Source organism: Myotis daubentonii, chromosome 2 (genome assembly GCF_963259705.1).
Source record: "Myotis daubentonii chromosome 2, mMyoDau2.1, whole genome shotgun sequence".
Classification (NCBI taxonomy): Eukaryota; Metazoa; Chordata; class Mammalia; order Chiroptera; family Vespertilionidae; genus Myotis; species Myotis daubentonii.
The window spans coordinates 86,723,006-86,748,708 of record NC_081841.1 but is presented as its reverse complement, the minus strand read 5'-3'; positions in this window follow the sequence as shown (position 1 = coordinate 86,748,708).

The window sequence follows — 25,703 nt, the reverse complement described above, 5'->3', positions numbered from 1 at the left end:
TCACTGGAGCAAGCAAGCCTCCTGTTCACTTCAGCTGCATGGCTGCCAGCTGCCAGCTTGGTTGGCAGTTAATTTGCATATCCTGCTGATTAGCCAATGGGAAGGGTGTCGGGGTTATGGTCAATTTGCATGTTTCTCTTTTATTAGATAGGATTAGAGGCACAGTGCATGAAATTTGTGTGTGTGTGTGTGGGGGGGGGAAATCCCTCAGCCCAGCCTGCACCCTCTCCAATCCAGGACCCCTTGGGGGATGTCTGACTGCCGGTTTAGGCCCAATTAACTGCTTGCCTGCCTGCCTGATCACCCCTAACCGCCTCTGCCTACCGACCTGATTGCCCCTAACCACCTCTGCCTGCCAGCCTGATCACCCCAAACTGCCCTCACCTGCCCGCCGGATTGCCCCCTAATTGCTCCCCCCCTGCCAGCCTGATCACCCCCTAACTTCTCCCCCCTGCTGACCTGATTGCCTCTAACTGCCTCTGCCTCGGCCCCCTGCCACCATGGTTTTGTCCGGAAGGACGTCTGGAAGATGTCTGGTCTAATTAGCATATTACCCTTTTATTCGTATAGACTAGAGGCTCGGTGCACAACAATTTGTGCACTCAGGGGGGAGAGGGAGGGTCCCTCAGCCCGGCCTGTGCCCTCTCGCAGTCTGGGACCCCTCGGGAGATAACAACCTGCTGGCTTAGGCCTGCTCCCAGGTGGCAGAGGGCAGGCCCAATCCCTAGGTGCAACCCCTGGTCGGGCTCAGAGCAGGCCGATTGGGGAGTTGGGGCGCCGCCCCCTGTCATGCACAGAGCAGGGCCAATCAGGGAGTTGGGGCGCTGCCCCCTGTCACGCACAGAGCAGGGCCGATCAGGGGGTTGGGGACTCCCCCCCTGTCACTCACAGAGTAGGGCTGATAGGGGAGTTGGGGCACCGCCCCCTGTCACACACAGAGCAGGGCCGATCAGGGTGTTGGGGCGCTGCCACTGTCACACTCAGGGCAGGGCTGATGGGGAGGTTATGGCTCTACCCTGTCACACACAGAGCAGGGCCCATGGGGTGTGGGGGTTGGGGCACTGCCACTCTCACACTCAGGGCAGGGCCGATGAGGAGGTTATGGCTCTGCCCCGTCACACACAGAGCCGCAGGGTGATCAGGGGGTTGGGGAGCTCCCCCCTATCAGGCACAGAGCAGGGCCAATCAGGGGGTTGGGGCGCCTTCCCCTGTCACAAACAGAGCAGGGTGGATAGGGAGGTTGTGGCCCTGCCCCCTGTCACACACAGAGCCGCAGGACGATCAGGGGGTTCCCTTTTACTATATAGAATAGAGGCCTGGTGCATGGGTGGGGGCTGGCTGGTTTGCCCTGAAGGGTGTCCTGGATCAGGGTGGGGGTCCCCACTGGGGTGCCTGGCCAGCCTGGATGAGGAGATGATGGCTGTTTGTAGCTGGTCACACACCCTTCAGGGTGGGGGTCCCCACTGGGGTGCCTGGCCAGCCTGGGTGAGGGGATGATGGCTGTTTGCAGCTAGTCACACACCCTTCAGGGTGGGGGTCCCCACTGGGGTGTCTGGCCAGTCTGGGTGAGGGGCTGAGGGCTGTTTTCAGGCTGGTTGGTGACTGAAGCTCCCAACTGCTCCTTTTTTTCTTTTTTATTTTTTTTATTCTGGACCAGCTTTAGCCTGGCTCCAGCTCTGAGGCCTCAGCTGCTGAAAGCAGGTATCTGGTTTGTTTTGGTTCTATAATCAAAACTCTGTATTAACTCCAGCTCTGAGATCCCAGCTCGCTGAAAGCTGGTTTCTGGGGTTTTGTTTAGCTTCTATATTTGTTACAATGTTTCAAACTGCAGGCTCAGAGGCCGGCAAGGCAGGCGGGGAATGTTGCAGTCCTCTGTCACTGAAGCAAGCAAGCCTCATGTTCAGTTTAAGCTGCCTGGCTGCCGGCCGCCATCTTGGCAGGCAGTTAAGTTGCATATCTTGCTGATTAGCCAATGGGAAGGGTACCGGTCTTACGCCAATTACCATTTTTCTCTTTTATTAGATAGGATATTCCCCTGATTGGATTTGGTGAGGAGGAAGTAATAACTCTTCTTGCCACCTGGTAAGATATTTATTTGCCTGCTAAGAGGTAGGAAACAAATCCCACAAAGAGTCAGGGGCTCCCACTGCCGCAAGGGTTCAGGAATCTGGAGAAGGGGCTGCGACATAAATGGATATACAAGACAGGAAATATGAACTTGGAAGGCACGGGGGAAGTCAGGCGGAAATCCTTCTCTAGTGGAATGGGATCTCTGAATGTCCAGACCCACGGCTTTTTATTTACACATTTTGCCCTTTACCAAAGCAAACATACATATCAAAGGCAAGGTTTGGTAAACAGTAAAAGGATGATCAGGTTAGTGAATTGCTTTCGGCCATTCAGCCAGCAGCAGGTAATAATATATAGATTTTCAGCCCTGCTGAAAATGTCTATCAGTCTTCTGATGAACTTCTCACATTTATTATGCTAACTACTGTTGGTCTTTGCCTCCAGCACCCACATCAGTGAAATTCTAGGTGTGCAATGGCGTGAGACATGCCAAAGTATCCCTTCTACGGTTAGGTTCTCCATTTCTACAACTGACAAGGTGACAACCCACGAAGTACTGGGGGCGATATGTACCTGATTTGAGTGCGTTACCTGAGAGGTTGCTAGTTTCAAGTGGGGCCCGGAACAAGGAAGCGTTCTGCAACAGGTGCAGGCTGTGTGCAGGCAGCTCTGCCACTGTCTCCCCAGATAGCACATCAATTCCATTTTGTATTCTAACAAAGGGCTAGATTTTTGTCTACTTTGTACACCACTGTATTCCCAGGGCCTCAGACATCACCCAGAACAACCTGAGCACCCACAAACCATGTGTTGAATGAACGAACACCCTTTGAGGTAGTTAGTGATAGGGAGATAGAAAGTTTGAGAAGTGAACTCATCCAAGACAGTATAGAGCAGCGGTTCTCAACCTGTGGGTTGTGACCCCTTTGGGGGTCGAACGATCCTTTCACAGGAGTCGCCTAAGACTGCTGGGGTCCAGCCCCAGCGGGTCCCGGGGTCCCCAAAGGTGTAGACGGAGTCAGTGAAGAAGGAATGACACGGAGACAGCGTTCAGTTGATCAGCAGCCTAGCCAGGATCTCTAGCCAGGATCTCCAGCCAAGTTCTGGTCTGGATCTCCAGCAAAGTTCTGGTCTGGATCTCCAGCAAAGTTCTGGTTAGGATCTCCAGCCAGGTTCTGTAGCCATGTTCCCTCGCTAGGTTCTCCAGCCAGGTTCTGTCCAGGTTCTCCAGCCAGGTTCAGTCACCAGGTTCTAGTCAGGTTCTCTTGCCAATTTCTGTAGTCAGGTTCAGTCCAGGATCTTTTGCCATGTTCTCTCGCTAGGTTCTGTCTCTAGGTTCTGAGGCCAGTTTTTGTCCAGGATCTTTTGCCATGTTCTCTCCAGCAAAGTTCTTCTGTCTCTAGAGAACGTTCTGTGTAGGTTCTGTGCCTACGTTCTGTCTCTCTTGGTTCTGTCTTCTAAGTTCTGTCTTGTTACATCTGTATTTATACCAGTTGATTCCAATCCTATCAATCTCTATTCCAAAGGTTAGGGTGTTTCTTATCTCCATTCCAGGGAGTAAAGATTATGTAGCTTAAGCATGATTGTTCATAGTTAAAGTGATTAATTACCCACCTGGCACTTAGTTAAGAGGTTTTATTCCCTCCCTAACTTCAGGGGAAAATCCCTACCTGGGGAAACAACCTTTCTCAGAGACTTTGGTTAAAACACATAGTGCCAAGAAGGTGAGCAAACATATTAAGAACAGTATGCTATATATGCCAGGTCCCTTGAAACAGCAAGCATGGACCGGCTCCCAGCATAAGACCATTGGAAAACACATATATAATTACATATTGTTTTTGTGATTAATAACTATGCTTTAATTATGTTCAATTTGTAACAATGAAATTGGGAGTCACCACAACATGAGGAACTGTATTAAAGGGTTGTGGCATTAGGAAGGTTGAGAACCACTGGTATAGAGTAAATGACAGAACCAGGAACCAAAGCCAACTCAGTTGGGTTCAATAGGGCCCTCATTTTCAGCTGGTGCACAGAGGAAGCCCACACAACTCCCCTGAGATCATTCATTTACTCAGCTCAGGTTCAGGGTTCATCTGCCATGGCTCTTGTGTAGCTTCCTGCATAAAAGCCATAAACTGAGCAAAATCTGGGATTTTTCCACAGCCCCTTTTCCCTACAGAGGGTGCTCTAGGCAAAGCTGGAAAATCGATGACATTACCTATGAACCTCCTTTCTATTCCCTTCTTACTAATTTTTTTTGAATCCCGTGCTGCAATTATTTATGTTATATTGCTTAGTTCTTAACATAGGTAGAAATTTTCCCTTTTGTATTATTTTTCTTCAGAATCAACTAACTTTTATTGAGTATTCTTCATATGCCTGGTATAGTAGGATGTTTCCTAAATATTTTCTTATTTAATCCAGGAGAGTCCAAATAGCTCTCTTATTTGGGAGAACTCGTAATATTTCCCAAACCATGCTGTAATGAGTGGTATTTAAACCAGGCCTCTGTTGTGCTTTAAGAAATCTGGATATTAAGGTAACTTTTTGAATATTCATCCATATGTCACATAGATCCAGCTCATATCCAAATGAATAATAAAGAACATGGTGGATGCCCTTCAAACTGCAGGCTCAGAGGCCAGCAAGGCAGGCGGGGAATGTTGCAGTCCTCTGTCACTGAAGCAAGCAAGCCTCATGTTCCCTTCTTACTAATTTTGGCTCAGTGGATAGAGCGTCGGCCTGTGGACTGAGAGGTCCCAGGTTCGATTCCGGTCAAGGGCATGTACCTGGGTTGCGGGCATATCCCCAGTAGGAGATGTGCAGGAGGCAGCTGATCGATGATTCTCTCTCATCGATGTTTCTAGCTCTCTATCTCTCTCCCTTCCTCTCTGTAAAAAAATCAATAAAATATATATATATAAAAAAAGAAGAACATGGTGGTTACTTGGCCAAAAAAGACAGTCTTAATCTTTCTTGCTCCCTGACCTTCATTATTTTGATTATTTTTGAAAGCAATGTGAGGCACAAGTTACCAGTGATGATCATCAATATAAATCAGAATTGTTAGAGGCCTTAATTTCTTAATCACTTTTCTTAGCCGGTTACTATAACGACTGAAAAATTTCTAGTGTGAGATAATACAGGGTTGATTTTTGTTTCTCTTTATGTTCAGTTCCAAAGTCATTTTTCCTAAAATGGTTTTTCTGTTTCTCATCACAACCTCTTATTAGCATCCTCTTAGTAGTCATATGCTCAATAATAATATTAATATGAATAAGAAGAATAAAGCAAACCCTTATGTAGTGCCAGGTACCATTTTAATATTATATTACATACTAGAGGCCCGGTGCACAAAAATTTGTGCACTGGGGCGGGGGGAGGGTGGTCCCTCAGCCCGACCTGTGCCCTCTCGCAGTCTGGCATATTACATATACCAACTCAGTGAATACATTTGGGAGTCTCTGTGATTGTAGTTTCTATTATTACCATGCTATAAATGAGGAAATGTAGTCTTAGAGAGGTTAAGTAGCAAAGCCAAGAATTGAACTCAGGCACACTGGTTCCAAATTCTGAGTTTTTAACACCTATGCTAAAAGATATTACTCTGTCGCAATAAATTAATATTTACTAGTGCCTATTATATGCTAAGCATTGTTAGATACCTGGGAGAGCCTGCTAATTAGTGTCTGCAAAACTTTGTGAATATAGTAAGGGATTCTGTTGTTATTTATTGATACTATCTTAAGAATTAATGATCATAGATGCAGTTCCCAGGAGCATTACAGATAATGTCTTTTATTTCTAATAATGATCTGTTATTTTTTAAAAATCATGTATTTATGTTGGTGCTAACTAACTAATTTGAGAAAGAATATGGCTGGCCCTATTGGATAGATGAATAAAACTATAACTCAAAAAGCCTATGTAATTATTCTAAATCATCCAGCTTTTTAATGGGCAGAGATAGGACATGGATCCAAGTCAGCGTGTGTCCAAGGCTTATTCATGTCCATTTCCATATACCTCAGAGCCACACATTGCTGTAAAGACAAGTTCATTTGCACATGAGAATAAAATTGAGTGGATTATGGGATAGTCTAAGACAGTGGTCAGCAAACTCATTAGTCAGCAGAGCCAAATATCAACAGTACAATGACTGAAATTTCTTTTGAGAGCCAAATTTTTTAAACTTAACTATACAGGTAGGTACATTGTTATTAACTTAATTAGGGCACTCCTAAGCTGGCCTTTGCTAAAAACGTCCTCAATCTGATTGAGGTACGTTGGCTGAGGTCGACCCCTTCCCACTCTCCCATCCACACTCATCTTGTATACTTGTTTCGTCTATTCTTAAATTGATGACAAAAATACCTGTAGGATTTGCAGCTGGTTGGAAAAATACAGGTAACTTTATGCTTCCAGTAGGTACTTTTGTCACCCGTGCGTGATTTGCGGACGCGACTAGCACTAACCACTGCACATGAGGCTGCTGACTGACTGGCTCATCCAACTTGTGCATGAATCGCACACCTTCCCCGCCCTGCGTATCCCGCGGCCTGCCTGCACCGCGTCTTCTGTCGCCTGACCGACTGACACCCCCCACTTCTTCTAACACCACTTCTTCAAAATAGACTCACCCAGGCCGAAAACCGACTTCTGCGCACAGGCCACGAAGTTTCAATTGCACTGTATCTGCGCGCCCGCACATGGTATTTTGTGGAAGAGCCACACTCAAGGGGCCAAAGAGCTGCATGTGGCTTGTGAGCCATGGTTTGCCGACCACTGATCTAAGAGAAACTCAATATTTTTTAAACTTTGGTGTTCATCAGAATTACCTGAAAAGACAATTAAAAATTCAATTGCCTTGGCCTCACCCCTAGAAATTCTGCTTCAGCAGATCTAGTATGGGTCCTAGCCTATGTAACTCTGATGCATCTTAAAGTTTTAAACTTCAGTATCTAAGTTTTAAGAAACACTTTTGCTAATTCTATTTTAATAATCTGGAGTAGCAGTTCCAAATATTGATTGATTTGATGCAGCTAGATCCATTATTATGGTCAAAAACAATATTTTCCATTGATTAAAAAATAAAAGTGTCCTCAATTTGTTATAGGAATCAGGTATGGGGAGGGCAAGGTGGATAAAACATGGATATTTTGTGAGGAGGTAGAAGTCTAGAACTGTGTTCTATAGCTGCTGGCCAGATTTTGACCCCCCACCCCGCGCCCCCGCCCAAAACCTCAGGGATCTCTTCTCTGACAACATATAAGATACATAAATTCTCCAACCTTACCCTAGGTATTCTGAATTAGAAGCTCTGAAGGTGAGACCCAGCTATATATGTTTTAAGGAGCACTCCACATGATTTGAAATTATGCTAAATATGTAGACCCCCTGGCCTACAAGATTTGCTACCAAGCCACTTATTAGCTTCTGAGGGTTGCCAAAGCACAGCCCCACCAACTGGGTGCCTCTTATAACAGACATTTATTTTCTTGCAGTTCTGGAGCCTAGAGGTCCAAGATCAGGTGTTGGCCAGGTTGGCTCCTTTTGAAGGCTGTGAGGGGGAATCACTCCATGCCTCTCGCCTAGCTTCTAGAGTTTTACGGGCACTCTTTGGCATTCTTTGGCTTGTAGAAGCATCACCCAGGGTTTTGCCTTCATTTTCACATGGTGTTGTCTTTATGGGTGGTGTCTGTGTCCAAAGTTCCCTTTGTATAAGAAAGGGGCACATCCTACTCCAGTGTGACCTGCTCTTAACCTAACAAATTACTTCTGCAGTGACATATCGAAATAAGCTTACTTTCTGAAGGTAGTAGGGATTAGGACTTTGACATATGAATTTTGAGAGGAACACAATTCAACCCATCAACCCTTAGCAGGTATGTTTATTGCCAACTTATTGTCCAACTGACATAGGAGGTGGATATAGGCCAAGTATCCTCTTTCCTGGTAAATGACTTTAACGTGGGCTATTAGACATCTCATCTGATGTCCCCTAGCTCTATATTTGAACCCATTTTGCCTATGGATTGTCAACTTTTATAGTAAATACATTTCATCTTTTTAAACTAAATCACAGTTAGATTATAGAATGGTTTAAAAGCACATATACTGTCAAACACTGCTGATATCCCCATTTTAGAATCTTAATGATGATCATGATGAAGATAGCTAACACTGAGAGCTTACTATGTTCTAAGAAGTGTATTAAGTACATTATATGCTTTATGCCATATTTTCCTTACAACTATTTTATAAAGCTATTAGAGGCCCAGTGCATGGAATTTCTTCATGGTAGGGTCCCTAGGCCTGGATGGTGATCAAGGCTGACTTACGGGGCAACCGGTTGGGCAATCAGGGTGGGGGCCTGCTCGCACATGCCTTGGCTGGCCTGGTGCTGCCCACTCACTGGCCCCACCCCCTGCTGCCACAGGTTGGGGCCTGAGGGCTGGGGGCAGCTCCTGTGTTGAGCATCTGCCCCCTGGTTGTCAGTGCATGTCATAGTGACCAGTCAATCTGCCGGTCGTTCCTCCTTTCGGTCGATTTGCATATTAAGGTTTTATATAGATAGACTAGAGGCCTGGTGCACAAAAATTTGTGCACTTGGGGGGAAAAGGGGGTTCCCTCAGCCCGGCCTGTGCCCCCTCGCAGTCTGGGACCCCTCGGAGGATAATGACCTGCTGGCTTAGGCCTGCTCCCGGGTGGCAGAGGGCAGGCCCAATCCCTAGGTGCAGCCCCTGGTCGGACTCAGAGCAGGGCTGATTGGGGAGTTGGGGCGCTGCCCCTGTCATGCACAGAGCAGGGCGGATTGGGAGGTTGCAATGCCACCCTCAGTCATGCTCAGGGCAGGGCCGAATGGGGGTTGGGGCACTGCCCCCTGTCACACACAGAGAAGAGCCCATCAGGGGGTGGTGGAGTTCCCCCTGTCACACACAGAGCAGGGCAGATCAGGGGGTTGGGGCGCCACACCCTGTCACACTCAGTGCAGGGCCGATGGGGAGGTTATGGCTCTACCCCATCACACACAGAGCAGGGCCGATAGGGGGTTGGGGCGCTGCACCCTGTCACACACAGAGCCGCAGGGCAATCAGGGGGTTGGGGAGCTCCCGCCTATCAGGCACAGAGCAGGGCTGATCAGGGGGTTGGGGCCCCTTCCCCTGTCACGAACAGAGCAGGGCCGATAGGGAGGTTGTGGCCCCGCCCCCTGTCACACACAGAGCCGCAGGGCGATCAGGGGGTTTGGGCGCTGCCCCGTCACGCTGATCCTGGTGCCGGGAGGCCTCGCGGCTCTGCTGATCCCGGTGCTGGGAGGCATATTACCCTTTTACTATATAGGACAGAGGACTGGTGCACGGGTGGGGGCCGGCTGGTTTGCCCTGAAGGGTGTCCTGGATCAGGGTGGGGGTCCCCACTGGGGTGCCTGGCCAGTGTGGGTGAGGGGCTGAGGGCTGTTTTCAGGCTGGCGGGTGACTGAAGCTCCCAACTGCTCCTTTTTTTCTTTTTTTTTTTTTTATTCTGGGCCAGCTTTAGCTTGAGGCTTGGCTCCAGCTCTTAGGCCTTTGCTGCTGAAAGCAGGTTTCTGGTCTTTGTTTAGCTTCTGTATTTGAAATAATGTTGTGATCCTGCTGACTGAAGCCCGGGACTAAAGCAGGTTTCTGGGGTTTTGTTTAGCTTCTATATTTGTAACATAGTTGCTTAGAGTTGCAGCTCAGAGGCCAGGAGTGGCAGGCAGGGAAAACTGGAGTCCTCTGTCACTGAAGCAAGCAAGCCTCATGTTCGCTTCCAGCTGCCTGGCTGCCGGCTGCCATCTTGGCTGGCAGTTAATTTGCATATTTCCCTTATTAGCCAATGGGCAGGGTAGCAGTTGTGCACTAATTACCATGTTTCTCTTTTATTAGATAGGATTATGTCAATTTAAAGAAAGGACACTGAGACTTAAAATACTTAAGTAGCCTGCACAGAATGATAAAGCTACTATACAGTATTCCTGAGATTCAAAATAAGTTGTCTATCAATTGTTCATCTAATAACTGTACAATACAGCCATCGTGACTAGAATAAGAACATAAAAATGATCCTGTATTATGATGTTTTGTGGCTTTTACCATTTCGTGTGGGTACATTTGAGTTAAGTTGACCCTGCAGTGTTAATTGGAGTGGCAAGTGAACATGCTGTGCCTTTCTACTTGAAAACATTGACCCTAGGGACCAACACAAAATATCAGTGATGCAGAACTAAATTTTTAAAAATGCATCTTGCTCTCTGGTTCTATGCTTTTGATGTTTTTAGATTCCACATATAAGTGAGATCATGTAGTATTTGTCTTTCTTAGCCTGGCTTATTTTACTTAGCCTAATATCTTCAATAAAGCTGAAAAAAAGAAATAATAATCAAAAGGAACACAACTGTTGGAGGTGTGATAAACCCTATGAGATGACCCACATATATTGTGAAAGAAAAGTCACAGTTCATTTGTGACAGTGTAAAAAGTCACACATTTTTCATTGAGACATAAGACAAACAAAAACAATGAGAAAAGGAATTATGTTACATGTCTGATTGTGCTAACATGCACCTTCCTCTCTTCTCTAAATACCTAACCCTTTCTACCTGAACTGTGCTTGACTCTCAGGTTAACATAATCCTCTTCTCCTCATCACTAAAATCAGAAACACTTTTATGTTTTCCAATGAGATTCTAGCAACACTACTTAAAACCCCTAAGGCATAGTGAGGAGATTTATTTATGAAGGTTTTCTCTTTGGGGCTTTCCACAAGTGTTTTAGTGAATTTCCCCATAATTGAACAAACCCTTGATGTTATCTCGATCCTTCAGTTTAGCCATTAAAGACGTGAAAGCCTTTGGTCTTTGATTATTTGGGACTGAGTAGGCATGTTCTGAGAAGGTTCTAAATAGTACATCAGAGCGGTGCTTCTCAAACTTTAATGTGCACTTCAAGCAACTAGGGTTTACATTAAAATGCAGAATAGCAAGTTCCACCCCAACATGGAGAGTCTGCATTTCTAACAAGCTTTCAGGTCATGTAGCTACTGCTAGTTCATGGACCACATCTTGAATACCCAGGACTTAGAATAGTGATGTTCAAATCTGTCTATACAGCAGAATCATCTGAGCACTCCTTAAGAAGGTATAACAGCTTCATTCAGTTACTAGAAGCCCGGTGCATGAAAATTCATGAACTCGGTGGGGGAGGGGTCCCTCAGACCAGCCTGTGCCCTCTCGCAGTCCAGGACCCTTCGAGGGATATCCACCTGCCAGGTTAGGTCCGCTTCCTGGGGGATCGGGCCTAAGCAGGCAGTCAGGCATCCCTCTGGAAGCCCAGGAGCCCTCAGGGGATGTCCAACTAATGGCTTAGGCCTGCTGAGAGTGGGCCTAAGCAGTTAGTTGGACATCCTTAGTGATGCTGCGGAGGAAGGAGAGGCTCCCACCACCACCGCTGGGCTAGCCAGCCATGAGCCAGCTTCTGGCTGAGCAGGGCTCCCCCTGTGGAAGCACACTGAACACCAGGGGGCAACTCCTGCATTGAGCATCTGTCCCCTGGTGGTCAGTGCATGTCATAACGACTGGTCATTCCTGGTGATTCCACCATTAGGGTCAATTTACATATTACCCTTTTATTATATAGGATAACTCATATGCCATACAATCCACTCATTTAAATTATACCATTCAATGGGCTTAGCACATTCATGGAGTTGTGCAGCCATAGCAAGCAATTTAGAATATTTTCATTAGCCTCTCAAAAAACTTTGTGCTTATTAGAAGTGCATTACCCCACTCCCCATTTCTGACCCCCAATTTTAGGCAACCACTAATTTCCTTTCTGTCTCTATATATTTGCCTATTCTGGCCACTTCATATAAATGGAATCATATAATAAGTGGTCTTTTGTGACAGGCTTCTTTCACTTAGCACAATGTTTACAAGATTCATCCATGGGACAGCATGTCTCAGTACTTCCTTACTTTTAATGGGCAGATGATATTCTATTGTATAGATAGACAACATTTTATTAATCAATTCATTGTCTGATGGACATTTGGATTGTTTCTACTTTTGGGCTATTATGAATAATGCTGCTATCAATATTCATACACAAGTTTTTGTCTGGGCATGTGTTTTCAATTTTTTGTGTTTATAACAAGGAATAGAATTACTGAGTCATTCGGTAAGTCTGCTTTTAAACTTTTGAGGAATTGTCAGACTGTTTTCCAAAGCTTTGGTACAATTTTACATTTTTATTAGCAGTGTATGGAAATTATAATTTCTCCATATCTTTACTAGTCTTTTTGAATACAGTATAGTTCTCTGGATGTGATATGGTATTTCATTCTGACTTTTATTTGCATTTTCATGGTTGCTAATGGTCAGCTTTTAAAAAAATATTCATTCTAAACTCCATACTAGATCTACTGGATCAAAGTCTCTGAGAATTTGGATTTGGAGAAATCTATAATTTTTACTCAATTCTTCAGGTGATTTGGATAATTAATCAGAACTGCTTCCCATTAGTATTTACCTCAAGGAATTATAATAGCCCTCAGGAGAAGTGAACTCTATGTTGCAGATTTCAGACTTCTTTATGTTTGTGACTTGGTACAGTAAATTACAAAATATATTTATTTTAAGACACACAAATTATCAGATTGAAGATCTCCCATGTGAAAATATCTCTTATGGTCACATTCACAATTTTCTTGCTAGCAATGGATTTTTCAGGAGTGTGTATTCTTGGTAGAAATCTGATGTAGAAATCTTTCCTGAGCCTGATTACATGCCTTGATAGTCTATTCATTTGAATGGCCAGTCTAAAGCAGCTATGGTTTTGATGCCTCCAGAGTTCAGAAGCAATTTACTGGGTAGCAATTTAAAAAACACATGCTGTCCAAGACACCTGATGATTTAGTGGATGTGTTCAGGGAATTGGGCAGTGAGAATTCTTGTGCTAGCTCTAATTGACCATGGCTATTAGGCATGTCACGTTCTCTTTTGTCTGAGTTGCCTCATCTACTGAGGTAGAAATAAACGACAGGGAATAAAATACTGACTTGAATCATTGTTTGTTTGTATTCTGGTGCCCACTTTTGAAAACTGCCACTGAAATAGGTACCATTTATTTATTGAGGGTTTGCTATTTGCCTGCTATTGTGTTAAATGTTTTCTACATTTATCATTTAATCCTTATACAACTCCAGGGTAAATATTATTATACCCACTTTGTAGACAATTTAGCAGCTAAGAAACATGCAGAAGAATATAGGAATATTAAGGCATAGAGCTGGAATTTAAATTTGGTTGTCTCCAGACCTGGCTTTAGATTTCTCAACTTTCCTTATAGAAAATATAACAGAAAACAAAAAATACTTCCAAGAAATAGGTAAACAAATAAAAAAACTTATGTAATCCTACCATGTAGAATAGAAGTAAGTTCACTTCTATGTCTTTCTGTAGTCTCCTTTCTATGCCTACACAGTGGAAAGAGAGACTTTAGTGCTAACATACATCTAGCAGTCAGTCGGCAGTAAAGGGCGTTGTAACTGGATGGAGCAGTATAGCATTTGGAGTCACACTGGGTGTTATTTGAAACCTAACTTAGCTGTGTGGTTTTGGGCAAGTCCGTCAACCTCTTGAGGCTCATATTCTTTATCTGTTAAATGCTGGTCACAATACCTACTTCCAAGCTTATGTAGCAATTACAAATAATGGCTAAAACATACATGATACATACTAGGTATTCAATAATCCTATCTAATAAAGAGGGAATATGCTAATTGACCCTCACGCCTTTGCAAAGATGGCGGCGCCCACAGCCAATAAGGAGGGAATAAGCTAATTGACTGCCACATCCTCAAAGATGGTGGTGCCCAGTCCTCTCAGTCCCGCTGGGGCGGCAGGCATGCAGCAAGGCTGGGCCATGAGCCTGGCCTTGCTGTGCGCCTGCCTCCGGAGTCCCCCAGTCCCCTCAGCCCCCCAGCTGCCCAGGGCTGGCCCGAGACACAGGCAAGCCTTGGATGGCAGCTGCCCAGCTGCCCAGGGCTGGCCCAAGGCATAGGCAAGCCTCAGATGGTGGCTTCCCAGCCACTCAGGGCCACCCGAGGCTTGTGTTGCTGGCAGTGGAAGCAGCAGAGGTGTGATGGGGCATCACCTTCCCTTGATCACCAGGTCGCTTTCCAACCCTGAGGGCTCCCGGACTATGAGAGGGGGCAGGCCGGGCTGAGGGACCCCCCTCCAGTGCATGAATTTTCATGCACTGGGCCTCTAATTGATAAATAACAATAAAGTTTATTGACTGAGATGAAATAGTAACATTGGTCCATCAGGGCCACATGATGTCCAGTTGCTTAGGCCTAAAATCTAGCCATGATTCCTGATTGACCTACTTTCCTCAGAACCTGTATTCAATCCAACACCAAATCTTGCCAACTCTGTCTTCAGAAGATGTTCCCAGTTGGGCCACTTCTCATCTTCAAGGCTACCGTCCTGGGCATTCACCTGGAATCTCAAAGGGTCAGCTGCTAGGCTCTGGTCTTACCTTCCTGCAGTTTCTTCTCTGCACCACAAAGAGATCTGCTAAAAACATAAACCATTACAATCCCTTCCTTGGGATTTAAGCCCTCCAGAGGTTTTCCACTGTTTTAGAATGACATCCAAACTCCTTATCCAGCCAACCTGGACCCACACAATCTCCCACTGCCTTTTTTCTGAACTCATCATTATCACTCTCTCCATGATGTCCTGGCTTTCTTTGTGTTCCTCTCAGGAACATTGGCTAGTTTCCTCTCAGGCCTTTTCGATTTTCTATCTAGATTTCTCTATATTCCGCCTCCCAGACCTTTGTATGGCTGGCTCTCTTTGTTCATTTCAAATGTATCCAGCTTGAGGATGTCTTCCTTTGTCACCCATATAAAATTTCACTCCCACTCTGGCTTCCCATTATTCATTAATGTGTTTTTTTAAATATAACATAATATTTTTGTTGACAAATTTATTTACAAATACTTGAAGAAGTAACTGCTTGTATAGTATGGTATACTGTACTTTGGGGAATCAATTAGTTGTATGGTACTGATAACTAGGGAACAGAATTGCTTGAAGGGTCAATTATTTGTATACAAGAGAGAAGACAGTGGAAGTCAGATGAGGAAAAATCCAGTGATCTACAGTCTCAGGTTTGCAAGGAGTTAGGTTCTTCACACTGGTTTAGAAGTGCAGTGGTGAGGGTAAAGAGAGGCCAAAAAGAACCAGCGAGGCAGTAAGTTCATGGTGAACAGAAGGCAAGAAGAAGCTTGATGTGTCTGGAGAAGAGCCCTGGATATGCAGGAATGAGTGTGATGCCTGGAAAGGGAGATGCAGGCTGCTCCTGTGAGTGTCACATGCCTGACAGGTGTTTACAAACATTCCAGTAGCAAGGGCCTTAATGTTCTCTGTGTCCAGCAGGCTTCAGTTATGTCCTGTTGAGCACCTAACACACAACCCCATGGGAGAAGCCCTTTATTTAAAATTGCTTAAATACCAGCGATTTGCAATGGTGATTTTTACCTTTAGTTAAATGTGAGTTCTAACCTTTAGGACAAACAGTCCAACCAATAAATACAGAAGTCAGATTGGGCTTGGCTGAAATAGAAAATAACAAAAACAGCTGGCAGAAAACCACAGTGTGCTTGTCATGTTTGCTTTGGGACAGGCAATGCTGTTCTCTAGTGTGAAAAAGGATCTTTGCAATCATCTAAGGAGACTGACTCCTCACAAACACACTTCCATTAGTGATGTTATTACTATAAAGAAAGCAGATATTTTTCTTTTTAGTTGTAGGCCTACAGTAGCTTGCTCTAGACTGCTCTGATCATTAGGGGAGTATTTGTGATGCAGGAAAATGCAGGAAAATGCAGGAAAATGCATCTATATCCCCTTCCTTGATCCCCCTTTTTCCTTTGTGGAGGGCAGTGTATCCTTTGCTTATCTCTTAACGTCTTAGAGAATCAAAATATGTGAAAAATCATTGTGCCATGAATGAAGTTTTCTGAACTTCAAAAGCCAGGTGCCCGTGGGGATGGAAGGAGCAGACTGCCACCAAGTGGTCCCAAGCATGTCCCTCCCACCCTGTCTCCTCCCAGCAGGCAAGTCCTAGCTGTTCAGTGAGTTCTGAGGGCATTTGGGAGCTAAAGCAGATGTCTTACCAGAAGTGTTTCTTCCTATTTGGAGGAAGAATAAGGGAACAGCGTGGGTTGTTGAACTTGTGTGTTTGGTGATGGAAGGATGTTGGCAGCTATTGCCAAATCATTTCTTTCTTCAGGCACCCATCTACTGTGGGCTGGATCAGCTTTTAAGCCTGGCCTTGCAAATAAAGTTTCAACAACAACCACTCATCCTACTCAAACCTGCTCTGTGTTTTTAATTTTAATTCTGTTGCCTCCTTTTGTTATGCTCTGAAGCACTGTGAAATTAAAGCCAGTATGTGTTAAGTGGAAGGGAAGGCAATATTTTCATACATATGTATGTAGATAAATATAAACATATATATGTATGTATGTATGTATACATACATGTATATACTACCTATAAATATTCACACCCACATGCATGTATGCATATCCCATATAATAAAGAGGTAATATGAAAATTGACCATTACACCCTCACACATGATGACTGCCCCCATGTGGGCACAAGATGGCTGCCACAAGATGGCTGGCAGGGGAGGGCAGTTGTGGGCGATCAGGCCAGCAGGGGAGGGCAGTTAGGGGTGACCAGGCCGGCAGGGGAGGGAGGGCAGTTGGCGGCAACCAGGCCTGCAGGGAAGGACAGTTGGGGGTGACTGGGATGGCAGGGGAGGGCAGTTGGGGGTGATCAGGCTGGCAGGGGAGTGGCTAGGGGGTGATCAGGCTGGAAGGCAGAAGCAGTTAGGGACAATCAGGCAGGCAGGCAGGTGAGTGGTTGGGAGCCAGCAGTTCCGGATTGTGAGAGCAAACATCCAGGGATCAGGCCTAAACCAGCAGTTGGACATCCCCCGAGGGGTCCCAGATTGGAGAGGGTGCAGGCTGGGCTGAGGGACCGCCCCCCCCCACACACACACACAGCACATGAATTTTGTGTACTGAGCCTCTAGTATATTTATAATTGATTATCTGTTATGTAGTAGGTATATATTTGTATTATATGTGTATGTGCATTATGTGTATTATGCATATGTATTTTAACATGATTTTCCATCACCCTTTAGACTGTCCTGTAATTTTCCTCTTTCTCCTATTTTTCCATCAGCACTGGTTGTTTAAATAGGAATCTCTGACTATGCCCCTTGACCGGATGAGGGACAGAGATGACTGAGCTCTGGCTCTTCTGGTGGTGGCAGGGCAGGAGTCACTGTGACCTACAGGGGCTTCTTCACTGAAGAAACACAACAGAGTCCTGTCTGAGGCACTTCCGAAAGGGTGGGCTGGCTGCCCACGAGGCCAGGAATGGCAGCTTTGGCTTGGCCTGAGTTCATGGACATTTTTCCCTGGTTACGTAGGGAGGTTCTGTTTCCAGTTCAATGTAATCAGTGAATTATACCCTCTTCCCCCAAACTCATGAGGAGCTGGAGACGAGGATGCTACATTTTGCACCCAGTACATGTTCCTGGGGTAGGAGGTGCCTCTTCCACTTCTCACGATGGTGTGGGGAACTCCCTATGCCTGGGTCCTCCTGGAGCTTTTAACTCTCAGAGTTGTCCACACTGAACCTCCAGCGATCTGTTCATTGCAGTTCAGGTTTCCTGCCCTGATGCTGGTTCCCATGGTAGATTCCACTCCAGGGTTTGCTCCTGCAGGTCGTGACTCCCTGTATTCCCCTGTCTCTCCAATTGGGCAGTAGTTTGCCCTGTGCCCTCCCTTTTCTTACCGATCCAAGAAGAATTTTTTAAAACCTTTTAGCATTTTACTTATTTTTAGGATTGAATTGGGACTTCCAAGTTCTGTACATTTGAAACTGGAGACCAGAAATCTTACTTCTCTTCTAAACAGAATGTTGACGATTTCAGTTCATGGCGCCAGGCTGAAGGGAGACAGAGTTAAACTCAAGGTAGGTATCTTTCCTCAGTTAAAGGTGCCAGGGAAGTTATTTATGGAGGAGGCAGTGGAAATTGTAAGCTAAATGAAGCATTTGGGTAAGATGTAGATTACAAATTGTTAAATACATAGATAGTTGAGAGTTCTCTGAACTTCATATCAGGCTCCAGTTGTAGATTTGCTCATTGAGAGTGATGGAAATAGGCAATGAGAAGGACCCAGGCCTCCCCCCCACCCCCACCCCCCGGCCTTCCCGCTGCAGTTTGACAATCTGTTTGGGGGGCAGGAGGGAGGGGGGTAAGAGATCAACCTAAGGACTTGTATGCATGCATATAAGCATAACCAATGGTCATAAGACACTGGGGGATAGGGGAGGCTAGGGGACTGTCAAGGGCGGGGGGAAAAAAAGGACACATATGTAATACCCTTTTTAATACTTTAAGCAATAAAAAAAAAAAAAGAGAAGGACCCAGGAAAGAACTAAGACAAGTCAACGTTTGATATTTCCATTAAGTAGAATTGTCTTTCATAGCTGAATGCTTAAGAGTTAGGCAATTTTCCCTGATAATGAATGTTTTCCCTACAGCCAGTTACATCCTTACAGCATGTGTTGGCTTGTGTTCTTGGTGATGTAAGAGATGAGGAAAGGCCATTAGCTGTGTAAGTTGAAGACCACAGATGTTCCCTGTTGTCCCTGTTGATTTTTCAGATGTGAATCTCAGTGTTCTGGGAGCCTGGTAGGAAGTTCTGGGAAATAATTCTGGGATAAAAGAAGTTTTAGACAAGGACACTGTAAATAAACCAAGGGTCTTGTTCACCTCCCTTTTAGATATTAATACATCTTTTTCTCTTTTGTATCTTATTGGTCCCCTCTTATAGGACTTCTAGCTTGCAGTATCCTTGGCGGACTTCGTTTATCTCCACTTTTCATCTAATCTTTCCTCCATCACCTGGTCTTCCTATTGCTCTTTTAGGATAGACACTCCTTCCTGCAATTGCCTGAGGAATAGACATAAAGCCTCCTTAAGCCACTCTTGGGGCAAGAGTGGACAAGTGATGGAGCAATCCTCTGGGATGGTGGTTCTCAAAGCCAAGGGTGGGTTGTTTTCAGTCATTTCCTACTTGACGAGCCTTTCAGATGACACCCAGGTTTGTCTTGTACTATTTGTGTGTGCTCTGTGCTATTTTATCCTTCACAGAATAGAAGCCATTGGAGGGAAACTCCCCCAAGCTCCTCTACCAAATATACGAATCCACTACCTCCGTACCCATCTGTCTAGTTGTTAAAGCAAAGCAATATTTCTTTAAGCTTTGTCCCTGGAGCACTTGCATCAGGATCATCTGGACTGAATGTGAAAAAGGCAAGACCTATTGATTCAGAAACCCGCGGGTAGATAGGGCTAGGGAATTTGAGTTTTAATGAGCACACTTATTGATTCTCGTGTGCACTGGTATTTAAATACTACCACCTTAACCTATTAATTAAACTGTCTCTAATACATTCATATTCTTCTTTATAAGATATAGAGGCAGGATTCCATGTTGGTTAAGATCAAAGACCCTGGAGCTCTGACACTATCTGAGCAGTTACTTAAATGCTGGGCTTCCATTTCTTTGTCTTTAAAATGAGAACAATAAGAGTACTTTGTCCCCAGAGGCTTATAAGAAAGATTAAATGAATAAATATATGTAAAACATTTAGAACATTGTCTTCCATATAACCAAAATGATATATGTTGGCTATTATTATTATTACTGAATTCTTCCTATTAACATTGAAACACATGCAAGATTCTCCTTTTTAAAAATCTTTCATAGACCCTTTATCTCTCTCTTTCCGTAGTCACAGTAATATCCTATTCCCTTTTCATTTCCTCCAATGAGTCCTGTTCCCTTTCCCCACAGGGCTTTAGTATAAGATGAAATGCTTTTCTCAACACCATCTTTAATCTAGTGATTTTCTACTGATTTCTTCATAGTCAACACATGGTCCCTTTTGTAGAAAACCCTCAGACTAAGCAAATGCCCCTGCTATCTGCTTTAAAATCCTGCACAAAATTTGTCACAATTGTAATTTTTTATTTATTTATACAACCATTTGATTAATGCTTATCCCCTCTACTAGCCTGAAGGCTCCAAAATGGGACTCTGCTGATTTTTGTACATAAATGTTTCCTCACGCTGAGCACTGGGCCTGGCACATAGCAGGGTCTCATAAATCTTTGTTGCATGAATAATGTACAAATATGAATGCACATGAAAATCTTCAGTAGAGCTCAAAAGCAGGGCTGCTGGGGAACTTCAGTATTGTTCACCGAGTCCAGCTTTGAAGTAAAACAGACCTGAGGACCATGTGTTAGCTATGTACTCTTGGGCAAGATTCTTAACTTCCCAAGGGACTCACTTTCCTCATTTGTAATATAGCTATACTTCTCTAGGGAACTGCAGTATCTACTGTAGAGAGTGTTCATGGGGATTGAAGAGATAATGCATGCAAAGGGCTTAGTACAGTGCCTGGGCCAAAACAAATACCCAGTAAATATTCATTATGATGCTGATTTATAATGATCTTCCTCTTTAAACAAAACTCCCTATATGTCCCCAGGAAATTTTGACAGCACAATCCCTAAGTGATCTGTTACTCATTCCCCACCCCATCTTTGCTCACGGTAAGGAAAGTGAGGTCCTCAGATGTGCTGAGCAGAAGTTTGCTTTGCCCTCTTGCCCACTCTTGTCGTCTGCCATTGCTCTGAGCTGCTTAGCTTGCCTGGTGTTTGTTCTGCTGCTAGCAACAAAGTCAGCACCTCTGTGCACATTCATCAGTTGTCACACACTTTGCCAGAGCTACTCTGTCATCTTCAGTGCTGCCCTGCCACTTCCTTTCCCCAGCAGGGCTGGGAGCTCTCTTTTCTCTACTGTTTTTGGCCGAATGGAAAACGAAATTGAGCCTGACCCCCTCGGAGCCAGAAGATGAGTGACCTGTGAGGCACAGCTTTTCTAATGAGTCATTTGTGCTTTTCAGTTCCCTCCCAGGGCACACATGGGAGGGCTGAAGCAAGCAATGTCATGGTCTTCCCCGAGATTCAAGAGGGTGGCCCTATCGCCCTAAATCAGTGAGATTGGCGGTAGTGAGAGTGACAGGAAGGGGTGGTCAACCCCAGAACACGTGGAGCAACTATGGTGCAAGCTCCCTATCAACTTTAGAATAGGTACCATTTTTCTCTCCCACAACCTCTTGGCCAACTTTCTTTCATGAGGGATATCCTCATTCCTCTTACAAAGTAGCCTTGCTCGAATCCAATAGCATTTGGAGATCACCCAAGGTCACTGAGAAATGCCCTGAGCAGATTTAGGTTGCTGAGATGCCCCCAGGTTATACAATATTTTTATGCTGCATGTTTGTTTTTGACACCAAGGAACATTTTGTATATATCTTCCCTTTATCAGCAACAACACTCTTTCCATTGATTTAGTGAGGTTTCTTTTGCTGTAGCAAGGGGAGTGGGTAGAACAGGTAGATTATATGATCTGTTGCCTTCCTGAAGAGGCCTTGGAAAAGTTTGAAAATTATAGTTTGAGAAGCACACCAGGGAGGAAAATTCATCCTGCCAGACTTCCTGCCAGGAATAAATAGAAATGTAAGCAGTCAGATGATCAGTGTTCTAGCTAAGCTTTGTTAATCTTTTCCCAAGGTAAAGTGCATGCATTTATTTTTTAACATGATGCTTTCCTGATTTTTCTTTCAAGGACAAAAGATTTGTAGTCTGAGCAGCTGGATCACTTCCTCCCATTATTCTGTCCTTGGAGACATTTGGCCCATTAAAGGGAGCCCACGGATTCTATTTCAACAGATGCATCTCACATTTATTCAGGATATATGTGATAGGGTGACTCATTGTGCTGCTAATACAATTACAGTCTTTGTTGTTTAAGAATCATATCTTGATTCCATATAGGCAAAGAAATTCATTATTATACACTGTTGTAAGGAAAGACTAAAAAGACAGTTTATGTGTAACAATGTCAGAGAAACTGGAGTGTTTCTACTTGGTAATAAAATGCACAGCTGGTCATTTCATAGTTTTAGTGAGTGTATACAGAATGTGGGCTTTCTGATATTTAATAAAAAGTTGTGGACTCCTAGGTTTATGACATTGGAAAACGTATGGGGTGCTCAGGGTAGTTGGCTGTTGGGAAATAAAAAAGAGGGAAAGAAATCTTACTTTCTTTTATGTTTTGTACAAATTCTATCTCTATGTGAGTAAAAGGTCCTGGCAAGTATAGTATCTTAATTTTACTTGTGATTGCTTTTGGACCAAGGCATATAAAAATTCAAGTTCTCTAAAGAAAAATTTCAAAAGGACTTCATTGCTAAGCTATTTCTGTTTCTCATTAAAAGAAAGTCCCCTCCTCCTCCCCCTCCCCCTCCTCCTCCTCCTCCTCCTCCTCCTCCTCCTCCTCCTCCTCCTCCTCCTCCTCCTTCTTCTTCTTCTTCTTCTTCTTCTTCTTCTTCTTCTTCTTCTTCTTCTTCTTCTTCTTCTTCTTCTTCTTCTTCTTCTTCTTCTTCTTTTTCTTCCTGCTTTCAGACCCCAATCTCTGCAGGGCTTACTGAGATATCAGGGAGAATGAGTAGGCTGGAATGAAAGAGCTGTTCACTCTTCCTCAGGCTCCTTCCCTGGGGCTCAACTGTGTTCAGGAAGTGACAGAAAAGAAGGTAATCCCTCACTATGGGTCTTGTCACTGACCTGCAGGAAGAATACCCTTGCCATTTTTCTCTAAGGTCTGAGCTGAAAATAAATTAAGAAGATGTGGATTTGAATTCCAGCTCAGCTTCGTATTAGTTATGTGATCCTGAGCAAATTATTCTAACTCTTAGTGAGAAATAATTTTCATAAAATGGAGATATAATAGTACCCACCTCATAGGATTATCAAAGGACTCTCAATGATGACACTAACTGGCACATAATTAGTATGCAGTGAATGTTCCTCTTCTCCTCCTCCTTCTTCTTCTTCTTCTTCTTCTTCTTCTTCTTCTTCTTCTTCTTCCTCCTCCTCCTCCTCCTCCTCCTCCTCCTCCTCCTCCTCCTCCTCCTCCTTCTTCTTCTTCTTCTTCTTCTTCTTCCTCCTCCTCCTCCTCCTCCTCCTCCTCCTCCTCCTCCTCCTCCTTCTTCTTCTTCTTCTTCTTCTTCTTCTTCTTCTCCCATCAGGCCTGATTGGTAGCAAAATTCATGAGTGTAATGAACTATTTGGAAGCCAGCTGCTGTTAACTGAGTGAGAAAGGAGGCGGATATTATTTTTTTTCGGATATCATTTTTGACATATGGCATATTCATAGTGTGAGGTTACTGGTAGCCCAGCAACCTCACACTTGAGAGACTATATACTAATCATAAGACTGGGTTTTGTTTAAAGTCATGCTGATTATGATTTGATTTAACAATGAGTGGAGAATAAGAACATATTATAAGTAAAAGGAATTAGGAGGAAGTAAGAGAATTTTTGAATTGAGATGGGCAAAATGCTGATATGTTTTGTTCAAGAGACAGTGTCGTGTAACAGAAAGCCATACAGTTTGGAAAGATGCCGGGAGCCGGTCCATCCTCGCTGTTTCAAGGGACCTGGCATATATGGCATACGGTTCTTAATATGTTTGCTCACCTTCTTGGCGCTGTGTTTTAACCAAGGTCACCTCTCCGAGAAAGGTTGAATCCGCAGGTAGGGATTTTCCCCTGAAGTTAGGGAGGGAATAAAACCCCTCAACTAAGTGCCAGGCGGGTAATTAATCCCTTTAACTACGAACAATCATGCTTAAACTACATAATCTTTTCTCCCTGGAATGGAGATAAGAAACGCCCTAACCTTTGTAATAGAGATTGATAGGATTGAATCAACTGGTATAAATACAGTTGTAACAAGACAGAAACACTCAGAACTCAGGAGACAGAATTCAGAAGACAGAACCTACACGGAGCCTAGAGACAGAAGAATTTCGCTGGCGAGAGCATGCCAGAGGATCCTGGACCGGGACTGGCCTCGGAGCCTAGAGACAGAGCCTAGCGGGAGAACATGGCAAGGGATCCTGGACTGAACCTGACTACAGAGATTGGCAGGAGAACCTGACTGGAACCTGGACACTGAACCTGACTGGAGAGCCTGGACAGAACCTGGCTGGAGAACCTAGCGAGGGAACATGGCTACAGAACCTCGCTGGAAATCCGAAGCAGAACCTCTCTGGAGATCCGGGCTGGAGATCCTGGCTAGGCTGCTGATCAACTGAACGCTGTCTCCGTGACATTCCTTCTTCGCCGACTCCGTCCACACCTTTGGGGAACCCCTGGACCCGCTGGGGCAGGACCCCGGCAGAAAGAGAGAGAGATGGGTTCAAATTCTAACTCCAAAAGCTACTAGTTATGTAAATTTAGGAAAATGTTTTTTTTCTTTTTCTTTTTTTCCTAAAATCTGTGGTTAAACACACTTGCTTTGGAGCATTGAAAAGATTGAGTAAATATCCCATTTTAAAGAACTTAATACCATGCTGACATATAGGTTAGTGTTCTTATTCTTCCCTGTTCTTTCCCCTTTAGTGATGAATAATGCCAAGACTTGATACTAACTCTAAATTTTGCTCTTGCCCTATTCCAAAGAGTGTCTTCTTTGCTGGCTAGTGATATGCTTTGGTCATTTCCTGAGGAGCCCTCTCTTCTTGTTGGCTTTGTCTCTTATGCATGGGATAGACCATCTTTCCTGAGTGTGAGAGGAAGGCATGCCATTGTCTCCAATGAATTTCTCATTGATGACACATATAATTCTACTTAGAATTGCATTGGTTGGGGAAGTCTCTTCAATCATACCATGTAGGTTAGCCTGTATGTATATATTCCCAATGACAGCCACCTTGTGCTCTTTTTGAAAGTAGATGAAACATAAATCATGAATTAATAAAATACCCTGACAGTAAAGCTGCTTTTGCATCTGGTTAAGGGGATTAATTCATATTTTCACAGTCAATACTGAAAGAAGTTTGATAGTAGTTTCACAAAAAAATCATGAACTTTGGCTATTTCTTCTTTTCTCTCCCAGTACAATGTTCAGGAGACTTTGTATGTTTTAGAACAGGAGTAGGCAAGTTATAGTCCACAGGCATGCTGCCTTTTTAAAAAATAAAATTTGTTGACACACAGCCATACCCATTCATTGATGTGCTGCCCATGGTTGCTTTCAGGTTACACTGGCAGAGCTGAGTAGTTGTGACAGAGATTAATGTATGGCCCATGAAGCCAAAAGTATTTACTATCTGTATTTTTACAAGAAAAGTTGGTCACTGCTATTGTAAGGAATTTGAAAAATATCTATGTGTTGATTTATGCTTGGCGTCTCTTTAGATGGAGCCTAGGTATAAAGTGAGTGCTTTCTAGAATAGCACATAGTAGGCCTGTAACAAATGTTGGCTGAATTAAATATCTATAATGCATTAGTGTTGAAAAAAGTTATTAGCAATTCTTAGCGTAACATGATATAAATGTTTGAGTTTCTCTGCTTGTTTAATTTCTTT